General features: G+C 43.2%; 1 pseudogene; it reads left to right on the top strand.

The window, feature by feature from the left end:
• Window positions 1-12,354, top strand: part of LOC134210491 (uncharacterized) — a 98,208-nt pseudogene extending 85,854 nt beyond the window's left edge.
• Window positions 12,355-13,933: the final 1,579 nt, after the last annotated feature.

Raw genomic sequence — 13,933 nt, forward strand, 5'->3', positions numbered from 1 at the left:
AGTGCAAGGCGTGTGCAGTTGATTTATAGCTTCATTGGCCGTCGTTTATTAATTTAATTTCGTGTTTATTCCACACCGTATGCACCGTCGAACAAGGGTAGGTTGATCAATAAGGTGGAATCCAATGAAGGAAATTATTCAAATTTTGTCGAAAATAAATATATATGTGGATGCATTTTATGCCGCAGAAACAAAGTGATAGTTCTCCAAGTTTTTCTTGAGAGTAGGGTTGACCCGACAGACGTTTTCTACCATATATAACCGAATCGCATTGGATACTTTATATTTGAGGCCACGAGATTTTTCAGACCCTCATTTTACTCCTCGAGGACAACCGAATGTGTTTGCTTCAAACAGAACATTTGTCCATCCATAACCTAGGCCCGAGCCAAGTACCATGCGTACACAACAAACCAATTTACGGGAGCAGACCATTTGCGCAGCGCAGAGGAGCGAACGACTCTATGATCCTCGTGCTTAACGGGTTGCAAATACTCATGACACTCGTGCTTAACGGGTTGCAAATACGTTGGAAGAAACTTTGGATCCTTCCGAATATGAAAGATGGTATGAAGAGCAAATGAAATTAAGCCGAGAGTTTTTCAATGAGAATGACACGTAAGAGCAATTCAATACTAAATTTCCAAAACGACTTATCTGCTTTGGTAAACAAAGATTCAAACGTTGATTTGACGAATCTGATAGCACTCTCAAGCAAAACAGGTAGCAGAAGCTTTCACCATTGGCGTAAATAAGGGAGGCTTAACCTTCCTTGAAAAAAATCCCCCCCCCCCTACAATTTGAAAGGTTAGTAAGCAGTGATATCAATTTTCAACATATAATGAGCTTGTTTCTCATTTCTGAGAAAGATTCCTGCGTGGCAGTGAAATTGCACTTGGTATCAATTATTGAAAGGCAATATCTGATTGATTGGAAAGCATCAAAGTAAGCTTGATATGAACAACAACGGAGAGCCACAAAATATCAATCAAAGCAATCGTGGTACTTCACCGGCAGTCAAAGACATGTCAACCATCATGGATTGGAGTGATAGTTTATCGGCAGTCTACCGCTTGCCTAGCATTCGAGAAGGATTCTCATCAGAATCCGAAAAGAATTCTCATTGGAATCTCTAAAGAATTCTCGCTTAACTTTTCAAAAGGACCTAAGTAACATTTTTTTCATGATTTAATTTGAGTACTGCAATCAAAAGCTTTCACGTTGTTCTGTTGATTGCGCTAGTCAAATTAATTCATGAAATAAATGTTACTTAGGTCCTTTTGAAAAGTTAAGCGAGAATTCCTTTCAGCATCATCAAAGTATTCCAACCGTAATCCACATTGGAAGAATTCACACTGGATTCCTTTCGGTATCGTTGAGGGATACTCTTGAGAATCTGTGGTGGATACTCTTTATAATCCATGGAGGATTTGCTACGGAATCATTCTGAGATTTGCTTCGAAATTCCTTAACAATTTGTTTCTGATTACTTCGACGATTTGCTTCGGAATCCCTTAAATATTGAATTCAGAGTCTCTCGACGTGTTGCCTCGGAATCCCTCAATGATTTGATTCGGAATCCCTCTGATGATTTACTTCGAAATTTCTCGACGAATTGCTTCTAAATCCTTCGATAATTTGCTTCGGAATACCTCAATGATTTGCTTCAAAATCCCTGGAGGATTCCCTCCGGAATCACTGAAGGATTCTTAACGGAGCTCCTGGAGTCCCTCGACGATTTGTTTCAGGATCACTCGACAGATTGCTTCGGAAGGCTTAGACGATTTGCTTCTACTTCCCTGGAACATTGTCTATACTTGGATAATTCACGTCGGAATTCCTTAAACGTTCCCGTCGGAATCCCTGGAGAATTCCCGTCGACATCTCGTGAGGCTTTGGAATTCCTGAAATATTCCTGCTGGAATCCCCGGATGATTGCCTCCATGATCCCTGGAGGTTTCCTTCCTGTAGAATTATTATTTATTTATTCAGACTAAGGCCGAAGTGGCCTGTGCGGTATATAAGAGTCTTCTCCATTCGGCTCGGTCCATGGCTACACGTCGCCAACCACGCAGTCTACGGAGGGTCCGCAAGTCATCTTCCACCTGATCGATCCACCTTGCCCGCTGCGCACCTCGCCTTCTTGTGCCCGTCGGATCGTTGTCGAGAACCATTTTCACCGGGTTACTGTCCGACATTCTGGCTACGTGCCCGGCCCATTGCAGTCGTCCGATTTTCGCGGTGTGAACGATGGATGGTTCTCCCAACAGCTGATGCAATTCGTGGTTCATTCGCCTCCTCCACGTACCGTCCGCCATCTGCACCCCACCATAGATAGTACGCAGCACTTTCCTTTCGAAAACTCCAAGTGCGCGTTGGTCCTCCACGAGCATCGTCCAGGTCTCGTGTCCGTAGAGGACTACCGGTCTAATTAGCGTTTTGTAGATTGTTAGTTTGGTACGGCGGCGAACTCTATTCGATCGGAGCGTCTTGCGGAGTCCAAAGTACGTACGATTTCCAGCCACTATGCGTCTCCGAATTTCTCTGCTGGTGTGATTTTCGGCAGTCACCAGTGAGCCCAAGTACACAAATTCTTCTACCACCTCGATTTCGTCACCACCGATGCAAACTCGCAGTGGGTGGCTCACATTGTCTTCTCTTGAACCTCTTCCTATCATGTACTTCGTCTTCGACGTGTTGATGACTAGTCCGATCCGCTTAGCTTCCCTCTTCAGTCTGATGTAGGCTTCCTCCATCTTCTCAAAGTTACGTGCCATAATATCAATGTCGTCGGCGAAACCAAATAGCTGGACGGACTTATTGAAAATTGTACCACTCGTGTTAATCCCTGCTCTTCGTATTACCCCTTCCAAAGCGATGTTGAATAGCAAACACGAAAGACCATCACCTTGCCGTAACCCTCTGCGGGTTTCGAAGGGACTCGAGAATGCCCCTGAAACTCGAACTACGCACATCACCCGATCCATCGTCGCTTTGATCAACCGTGTCAGTTTATCCGGAAAACCGTGTTCGTGCATTAGCTGCCATAGCTGGTCCCGATCGATTGTATCATATGCGGCTTTGAAGTCGATGAATAGATGATGTGTGGGCACGTTGTATTCGCGGCATTTCTGCAGTACTTGGCGAATGGCGAACACCTGGTCCGTGGTGGAGCGTTCGCCCATAAAACCCGCCTGGTACTGCCCCACGAACTCCCTTGCAGTTGGTGCTAGTCGACGGCATAAAATTTGGGAGAGTACCTTGTAGGCGGCGTTCAGCAATGTGATTGCGCGGTAGTTGCTACAATCCAGCTTATCGCCCTTTTGTAGATGGGACACGACACCTTCCATCCACTCCTGCGGCAAAACTTCCTCCTCCCAAATCTTGGTAATGACCCAGTGCAGCGCTCTAGCCAGTGCCTCACCACCGTGTTTAAATAGCTCTCCTGGTAGTTGGTCAACCCCAGGGGCTTTGTTGTTCTTCAGCCGGCCAATCTCCTCATGGATTTCCTGGAGATCCGGAGCCGGTAGAATTATGTCCTGCGCGCGTTCTCCCAGGTCCATCACCATACCGCCATCTTCGTCTGCCACATCGCCATTCAGGTGTTCTTCGTAGTGCTGCCGCCACCTTTGGATCACCTCACGCTCGTTCGTAAGAAGGTTCCCGTTTATGTCCTTACACATATCAGGCTGTGGCACGTGGCCCTTACGTGAACGGTTTAACTTCTCATAGAACTTTCGTGTGTTATTAGCGCGGTACAGTTGCTCCGTTTCTTCACGGTCTCGATCTTCCTGCTGGCGCTTTTTCCTCCGGAAAATCGAGTTTTGTCTGTTCCGCGCCTGTTTATATCGTGCCTCGTTCGCCCTCGTGCGGTGTTGCAGCAATCTCGCCCATGCTGCATTCTTCTCTTCCACTAACTGCTCACATTCGCCGTCATACCAGTCGTTTCTCTGATCCGGGGGCACCGTGCCAAGTGCAGCGGTTGCGGTGCTACCAATGGCGGATCGAATATCGCTCCAGCCATCTTCAAGAGACGCTGCGCCTAGCTGCTCTTCCGTTGGAAGTGCCACTTCCAGCTGCTGCGCGTATTCTTGGGCTAGTCTACCGTCTTGTAGCCGCCCAATGTTAAGCCGCGGCGTCCGACTTCGACGCGTGTTGTACACCGTCGAAAGTTTTGAGCGCAGGCATACTGCAACGAGGTAGTGGTCGGATTCAATATTCGCACTGCGGTAAGTGCGGACGTTCGTGATGTCGGAGAAGAATTTACCGTCGATTAGAACGTGGTCGATTTGGTTTTCCGTTTCTTGGTTAGGTGATCTCCATGTGGCCTTGTGGATATTTTTGCGGGGAAAGAAGGTGCTTCGGACTACCATTCCGCGGGAGGCTGCGAAGTTTATGCATCGTTGGCCGTTGTCATTCGATACGGTGTGCAGACTATCCGGTCCGATGACCGGTCTATACATTTCCTCCCTTCCTACCTGTGCGTTCATGTCACCGATGACGATTTTTACGTCCCGCAGTGGGCATCCATCGTATGTCTGCTCCAGCTGTGCGTAGAACGCTTCTTTCTCGTCGTCGGGTCTCCCTTCGTGTGGGCAGTGCACGTTGATGATGCTATAGTTGAAGAAACGGCCTTTAATCCTCAGCTTGCACATCCTTGCGTTGATTGGCTGCCACCCAATCACGCGTTGGGGCATCTTACCCAGCACTATGAAGCCGGTTCCCAGCTCGTTGGTGGTGCCACAGCTTTGGTAGAAGGTAGCCGCTCGATGCCCGCTTTTCCACACTTTCTGTCCTGTCCAGCAAATCTCCTGCAGCGCCACGACGTCGAAGTTGCGGGGATGTAATTCATCGTAGATCATCCTGTCGCAGCCTGCGAAACCTGGCGACTTGCAATTCCATGTTCCAAGCTACCAATCGTGATCCTGTATTCGTCGCCTAGGTCTTTGCCGATTATATCGAGTCGCATTATCTCTTATATTGTTCGTAATGATTGGTTTTCTAGGCGGCTTATTGGGCCTGCGCAAACCTCCTGTCTCGTCGGAGGGCCGTCGTGTCAGGGCTGTTTAGCGTCCCACCTAACACCAGGACTTGGGCTTGTGCGCTTTGAGCGGCACACGGTCGCTTTGGTGGGGCCTACTTGCGGATACATGCAGCTTTTTATAGAGGTTTAACAGGGCCCACTGTCAAACCCCACCACATCCTAGGCAAGCCCCACAACTCGCAGATGGGCTGGGGAGGGATCGTCAAGCCCTTGGACATAGTCCCTGCTGCCCGCGAATACCTGGAGAAATGTTACATTACTTTTATCTTCATTTGAGATTAATAGAATGTTTCCCAAATATGCAAAAATATTCACTGCCTTGGTTGGAACCTGATGGCGATCCATCACATTGTCCTTTGAGCGTTCGGGACAAATCTACTACACTACTACACTCAGACGCGATAGCCATACGCTAACAATTTGAGTCGTTGTTGCAATCATCGGCAGGTAAACAAACACACTTCGAAACACAACAGAAAGCACGTGCTTGAGAAAATATCGATGAGTATGATTGATACGCAATTACCTTAGGTGGTTGGACCGGATTTATCACATTACCACTAATATAACTTAATGAGGTGGTAAAATGTTCGAGAATTTTTGAAAATAAGTTCAAAATAGAGAAAATGAAGGGGCTATAGCCCCCATAGGCATCGGGGCTAGTTACGCTTCACCTACTTCACCTACGCCTTCACCTACTTATTGATGACGTTGGTTTGCGTGGGAGTGCTATCAGATTCGTCGAATCAATGTTTGAATCTTTGTTTACAAAAGCAGATAAGTCGTTATGAAAATTTGGTATTGAATTGGAGAACTTGAACATAGAAGTAATGATACGGATAAAACCGAACCAGAACAAGCCGAGCCAATTTTTTTAGACGAAACAGAGTGGATGACGAAATAGTTCGAATGAATCACATATCCCCACTTCCATATATTAAAGTTACTACCACTAGAGAACAAATAAAATAGCTTATAGACTGTGGAGCAAATATAAACATTATTTCAAACAAATGGGCACACAATTCTGATCAACAATAATACTATTCAAAAAACTATTAAGGAAGTTACAGGAAACAACACCGTTTCAGAAGCCATAAATTCTGTATATATGATTTTCATACCTTTTTTATTGCGGAACCATAGGCACTGGAATAATTTTCAATGAGTCTTTCAATCTTATTTCAAATCGAAGAATTTAACAATTAGGGCCGATGCCCACGTAGAGTTTTTTTCAAGCTGCGTGCACGCCGCGTCCACGCAAGGTACCCAGCATCAAATGTAGTCGTGCACACGTTTATGTTTGCATTGCTCAATTTGATGCTGGGTACCTTGCGTGAGCGCGGCGTGCACGCAGCGTAAAAAAAACCGCTACGTGGACATCGGCCCTTAGTTGGCGTTAATGACACACTAAACATTCCGATTCATTTCTACACACCAACATTATTCCCTACGAAAATAAATTCAGCAATTGTGACTAAAGAAATGAGACTCGAGCACCTCACAGTACACGAAAAATACAAATTAATCCCTGTCTTGAAGCAATATGAAGATTTTTTTTCATAATCCTACCAGTACTCTTTCTTGTGCCACAAATGTTAAATGAGACGTAAGAACTACTGACGATCTACCAGTATATCAAAAAACCTACCCTTACCTCATGGCTTACAGAGATAAAGTAGATAAACAGATGAAAAAACTTATTGAATAACTAATATTATCGATCAGTTAGGAGGAAATGAGTATTTTTCACCCTCGATTTGACATCGGGTTTCCATTGGAGCTAGATGAACCCTAGGGACAATTAACAAGTTTCTTCGTATGCCATTTGGCCTCAAGAACGCTCCCGCTATCTTTCAAAGAGCGATGAATTTGAATGAAATTTTACGAGAGCCGTTGGCAAACAATGCTATGTCTATATCGACGACTTTGTAGCTTTCGGAAAATCTCTCGAAGAACATAATGCAAATTAAAAAGCTATTCGCGAAACATTACGCAAGGCAAATTTGAAAATCCAACCAGACAAATCCGAATTTCTCCAAAATTTAATCGAATTTTTGGGTTTATATAATTTCGGACGAAGGTATTAAACATACCGACAAAAAGGATCGAAGCATTAAGAAATTTTTCTGTACCAAAAGATTTGAAATAGTTTAGAGGATTATTAGGACTGGTTAGTTGTTGCAGAAGATTTGTTAAAGATTTCGCCAAAATAGTCAAAACTCCAACAAATTTGCTGTGAGCGGATGGGAACCCTAATTCACAAAGGGAAATAAGTCGTAATCAAAAGGAAGTAGTGACGTATTCACATGAGGAAGGGTCGTTTGTCCGGAACCGATCCGGCCGAAAGCCATTTGACCGAATGTCACTAGGCCGAACAAACCAGTAGGCCGAAACCCATCTGGCCGAAAGTCATTTGGCCGAAAGAGTCATTTGGCCGAAAGGGTCATTTTGCCAAAAGGGTCGTTTGGCCTAAAGGGTCATTAGGCCGAAAAGGTCATTTGGCCGAAAGTGTCATTAGGCTGAAAGGGTCATTTGGCCGAAATGGTAATTTGGCCGAAAAGGTCATTTGGCCGAATACGTCATTTGAAAAATGAGAAATTTGGAATGAGAAGAACTTCTCACTCTTAATTTTTCTCTTCTCACTGTAAAAAGTGAGAAGTGAAACGTCTCACTAATCACTTCGCGCTTCTGACTTTTGACATCGAGAAGTGAGAAGTCAGACGTCTCACTTCTCACTCTTCATTTCTCACTTCTCGCTGTCAAAAGTGGGAAGCGAGAAGTGAGTAATGAGACGTGAGACGGCGCTACTCACTTTTTACAGTGAGAAGAGAAAAATTAAGAGTAAGAAGTGAAACGTCTCACTTCTCATTCCTACTTTTTCATCTCACTTTTGAAATGTCCCTTTTGGCCAAATGACCCTTTTGGTCAAATGACCCTTTCGGTCAAATGACCCTTTAGGCCAAACGACCCTTTCGGCCAAATTACCCATTTGGCCAAATGACCCTTTCGGCCTAATGGTCTGTTCGACCAAATGGTATATTCGGCCAATTAACTTTCGGCCTAGTGGCATTCGGCCAAATGGCTTTCGGCCGAATGGGTTTCGGCCAAACGACCCTTCCCCTTTGAAAGGTCATTAGGCCGAAAAAGTCATTTGGCCGGAAAGGTCATTTGGCCGAAAGGGTCATTTGGCCAAGAGGGTCATTTGGTCGAAATGGTCATTTGGCCGAATGATTTCTCCAAGCAATTTCTGATCACTGTTGCTGTTGGCGCTGTGCTAAGTCAAGGTGAAATAGGCAAAGCTAAGCCTATCCACTTTGCGTCGTGTCAAGTACGAGACACTGAAGACGGCCTCACAGTTGAGGTCGGAATATGTATCTGCAAAGATAACAAAACGTAGTGGAATTAAATGGAAAGTACTAAACTCATCTTAGACGGTTTTTCAAGAGATTTATAAAAAGTTTTTTAGTCGAGCAGGCATTTTAAAAATTTGATTTACGCAAAAATTACTGAAAGACGTCTCGAACCCGGAAGAATAGAATAAAAACATACGTGTAATCCATTTGACGGCACATCGCGGTATCAACGAAAACAAATAACAAATTTTGCAATGAGTTTACCTTCACAAAGCTCACGCAAAATATTCGCGATTTTGTACGAGTTTGTGACGTTTGTAATGAGTCGAAGTATGATCGACTTCCGTTGATAGTTCCCATCCAACAAACTCTGATCCCTGGATACCCTCTTCATATTCTACATATCGACGTCTTCCAGATACAAGATCAATATTTCCTCTCGAGCATCGATAAATTTAGCAAGTACGGTCGTATGGTCCCGATACGATCCCGAAATGCAAATCATATAGAAAAAGGAATGTGGATGACACTTACATCCCACATAGTCCCTAAATCAATCGTAACTGATAACGAAAGAGGTCTTCAATCACCAAATATCCGAGGTTGGGTGATTGATTTAAAAATTCAAGTATACTTAACACAAAATCAAAAACAAATTACACCTGACACGACTGTTTGAAATCCAATGGTAGTTGAAAAGTAAAATAATACCTTTCACTCTTCAACTTCCATGGCACCAAAAGAATTCGTATTTGGAAAAACAAGAAACAGAAAAAATATTTTAAGCTCTTTTTAGTGGAATGTATTCAACCGTCTAAAACGAGTTAAGTAACCTCCATTTAATTCCACCAATTATTTCGATATCTTTGCAGATACGTATTTCGACCACAACTGTGTCAACTTGACGTCGAGTCAAGTACGAGACACTGAAGACGACCACGCAGTTGTGGTGTGCAATATCGAAATAATTGGTGGAAATTAAATGGAGGTTACTTAACTCGTCTTAGACGGTTGAAAACAAAAAAGCTTGGCCAACAGATTGACCCCGACAGACTGTAAGAAATCTGACAAAAACAATACGACGAAGTTCTGGCCAACCTGACAAAAAATCAAGAGCAACAATTGTCGACGTTCAACAAAGACAGATCAGACCCACCGTACCCTTCTTCTTCTTCTTATTGGCATTACATCCCTACACTGGGACAGAGCCACCTCGCAGCTTAGTGTTCATTAAGCACTTCCACAGTTATTAACTGCGAGGTTTCTAAGCCAAGTTACCATTTTTGCATTCGTATATCATGAGGCTAACACGATGATACTTGTATGCCCAAGGAAGTCGAGACAATTTACAATCCGAAAATTTCCTAGACCGGCACTGGGAATCGAACCCAGCCACCCTCAGCATGGTCTTGCTTTGTAGCCACGCGTCTTACCGCACGGCTAAGGAGAGGCCCCACCGTACCCACCAGTAGGAAATAAGGTATTTGTCAAAGAAAAAATCATCAGGGCTAAGCATAAACCTAAATTTAAAAAAATATATTGTTCAAAAAAGTAACGATGTTACCTTCAGAAACGAGCTAAATGCAAAATTACATAAATCTAATGGAAAAATATCAATATTACATAATTACAGACTCCCCTTGACACTTGGTCAGAACATCGAAATACACAATGTAAACGAAGAGCCCATAGCTATAGTTAAAATTGGAGAGGCAAGGATTATATAAGGATAATAAAACTTTGTTTGAGACATTAACATATCGACCGTAGAAAATTCAATATTCGATATAAAGTCCCACCTAGCGATCATAAACACTAACTTAATCAACGTACTTAAACAGTAAGTTGACAACCTGCAAAACAATGTAAACTAGCTAAAATCTAAGACAAGACAAAAACGATGAGACGCATTTGGCAGAAGAATTTGTGTACTTGGGTTCACTGGTGACTGCCGAAAATGATACCAACAGAGAAATTCGGAGACGCATAGTGGCTGGAAATCGTACATACTTTGGACTCCGCAAAACGCTCCGATCGAATAGAGTTCGCCGCCGTACCAAACTGACAATCTACAAAACGCTCATTAGACCGGTAGTCCTCTACGGACACGAGACCTGGACGATCAGGTATCAGAACGTCGGCTCCAGGGGCCGACCTCAATTCGGGAGATTTGTGCCATCGCCTTCACAGCCTTTTTCATCACGCACCTGACGGAAAAGGAAGTGAACAAAAAGGAAAGGAATATGGATGGGAGAAAAATGGGAAGTTTGGGAAAGGTACCCTTGAAGAGGGCATACAACGTATACAACACGTATAAAAGCTCATAGCTCCTTACCACAACGGGTTATGAACAACAGAATACTTTGAAGGTTCAGGTTTCTGTAGTCAATTTCACTTAGTAAGTGTTTACCAAATATTTGGAAACGCAGTTGAGCATAAACTGGGCAGTTATATATCAGATGATAAGAAGTTCCATAATCGGATTCACAACCATCACAGACAAAGGATTCAACACGTTGAATATTTGCCATGTGATAGTTGAGTCGGCAGTGACCTGTCAAGGCCTTGACTAAGACACTGCAATTCTGTTTAGACAGATTAGCTAAATAGTTAGCTACTACCGGAGATGGCTCTCGGATATACAATTTTGTTTGTCGACATGCATCCAAACTACTCCAATACCGTTTGTGCTGAGTGGAAGCCCAAGAGCTAATCAAACGCTTCACCCAACACTTAGATATTGGAATAGCTGGCTCAGGACCAAAAAAGTCTTGTGATGCTCCAGTGCGAGCTAACTTATCAGCCAATTCATTTCCAGCTATGGAAGAATGGCCAGGTACCCATATAAGGTGCAATGTATTAACTGAATTCAGTTCCTCTATTTGAGTTCGACATGCGATTACTAACTTCGACCTTGAGTTGGCCGAAGCGAGGGCTTTGATAGCTGCTATTGGTATTGAATTATAGAAACCGCGAAGCATGTACAATAGCTTTCTAATTATAGCTAAATAAAGATATATCAGCAGTCCAGGAATCAATCATATGCGCGAAAATAGGAATAGTCAACTACAACTACTAACTACAGAAGAAATCTACCAAATTGATTAATCTTTCAGCATCCAGGGCGTGCATACGGAACTCCTAGAAGAAGCGCTGAACCTCGCCAAAGTAACCCAGTAAACCACATAACGTATAACAAACAGCAAATAAAGTCGCATTTGCGTCCATCAAAAATCTGAATCGCATTGTATATCAAACTTTGTCAGATTATTGTCAAAGGATGTTGTATTGAATGCATCGTATACGATATTTTTTACCATAGTGAAAATCAATCGTAATTGCGTGAATAAAAACTCGTAATGAGTTATACTCCTTGCAATATCGTATATGAGTGCGAATGAATGCCTATGTGAATCGTAATACAATCGAAACCACTTCAGTCCAAACGGCTTGTTGACGTTTCAAGCAGTTGTAAAGCTATGCATTGTGTAGTTTATGTTGGACAAAAATCCGAATCAGTTCAAGATGTGCAGTACGGTGCAGTGGTAGAGTATCCGCCTGCAAATCCAAAGATCGCATGTTCGAGACTTTGGTGCTGGTAAGATTTTTTTTATTTTTCATATTTTTATGTAAAATCGTAATACTGTTCTCAAGATGTCGGAAAAAATCGTATAATAAAACTTGTATGTACCTATATCGCCTCCACTTTGGTACGTATATAGCCAATCTGTGCATTATATACGATTTAGTTGGTTCCTATATAATAACCTATATCAAGAGATATAGGTACCAAAATGTTGACTGGGAACTATCGGTATTAACAAAGAAATACTGCTGTATGTCATAAACATCCCAAACTTTTTCCTGAACGCCTATGAGGAACTGCGAATTGAAGCTTTATTCAATACTCACGACGTATTCAGCGACGTTTTCAGTATTCAGCGACGACCTTGAAGATTATACAAATAGCACATGCATCTACAAGATAGTAAAAGGGATAGAGGGAAATTGCACATATGAGAATATGCCGAACTATCCACCTATAACCGAACTTAGTCAAACAGCAGTAGTGCTCAACGATATTAATACTATTCTCCACACCACATGTGGTATCGCCGACAGAAATCTAACTGGATCGTTCATGATCATAAGACAATAACTGATAAGAAAATTATTTTGAGCTTTTTAGTGGAATGTTTTCACCTGTCATAAGACGAGTTTATACCATCCCATTGAATTCCACCACTTAATTGTATCTTGACAGATACGTATTTCGGCCTCAACAGTAAGGCCGTCTGTCAAGATACAATTAAGTAGTGGAATTCAATGGGATTGTATAAACTCGTCTTATGACAGGTGAAAACATTCCGCTAAAAAGCTCAAAATAATTTTCTTATCAAATGGCATCCAAGCGGAACGAGCGTAGTACTTTTATAGATTTGAAGAGGAGGATCGCAGGTATTCTTAAGGACGTGGCCTTCCTTAAGAAGTGCTGAAGGAGAGGCTGACTCCTGTCAGCCATAGGATTAAGATGGGAGCTCACATCCCAAAATCTATCAGTAAGAGGGCGGAATCGGATTTGTTGAAGTTGTCAATCAAGGGACACTATGCCAAGCTAGAGAGGTTGAACTTGGAGTGCTACAACCTGCACCTCAAGCTGGCAAAGGAGAACCTAGATTCTTTCGACATATTCCTAAAGAAGGTACAGCGGGCCGAAGAGTGTGAAGCGGACAGGAAGAGGAGACTGCACAAGAAGAAATTGACCATTCTACGAGGGAAATCAGCGACGGAAGGTAGAACGACTAACCCCACAGTACAAATGATCGAGGGATTCGTTGTTAACCGTTCAACACAGCAGTTTACGGAGGAACAATTAGGCTTTTTACCTCAACAAGGGGTTAGGGTATGCGACAACCCAGAAAGCGGATCTAGAGCAGATAATCGTGGATACTGAGACAGCGATTTCACGAAATGTTGATCAACGGACCAGAATAGTGTGAGAAACATCGTAGCAGACGCCATCAAAGCAGGACATCATGGGACATCAAACAAAGACGAGAGGAGGATTTTAAAGGAGTTAAAGGAGAAACCAGTTTACTACATGAAGGCGGACAAAGGAAACGCAGTGGTGATAATGGACAAAGAGGACTACAATGAACAGATGACGACAAAAATCAACGGAGGACCATACAGGCATTTGAGAGTGGACCCACTACCCGGACTAATCCGACTTACGGATAAAACGATAAAGGAATGCAAGACGATCATCGGAGAAGCCCGCGTTAAAATGACGAACCCTGTGTTACCAAGGATCAAAGGACTACCAAAGATACATAAGCCAGGTACAGAGATGCGAGAAATAGTTTCATCAGTGGGATCCCCTACACAAAACTTGGCCAAGTGGTTAGTCAAGGAGTTCCAGAGTATGCCGAAGCCGTTCCCCAGCAGATCAGTTGTAAACACCCAGGAGTTCACCAAGAGGATATTGGAATCAGGAAACATCGGAGAAGAGGACATCATGGTATCATTCGAC

The sequence above is a fragment of the Armigeres subalbatus genome, chromosome 2 (genome assembly GCF_024139115.2).
Source record: "Armigeres subalbatus isolate Guangzhou_Male chromosome 2, GZ_Asu_2, whole genome shotgun sequence".
Lineage (NCBI taxonomy): Eukaryota > Metazoa > Arthropoda > Insecta > Diptera > Culicidae > Armigeres > Armigeres subalbatus.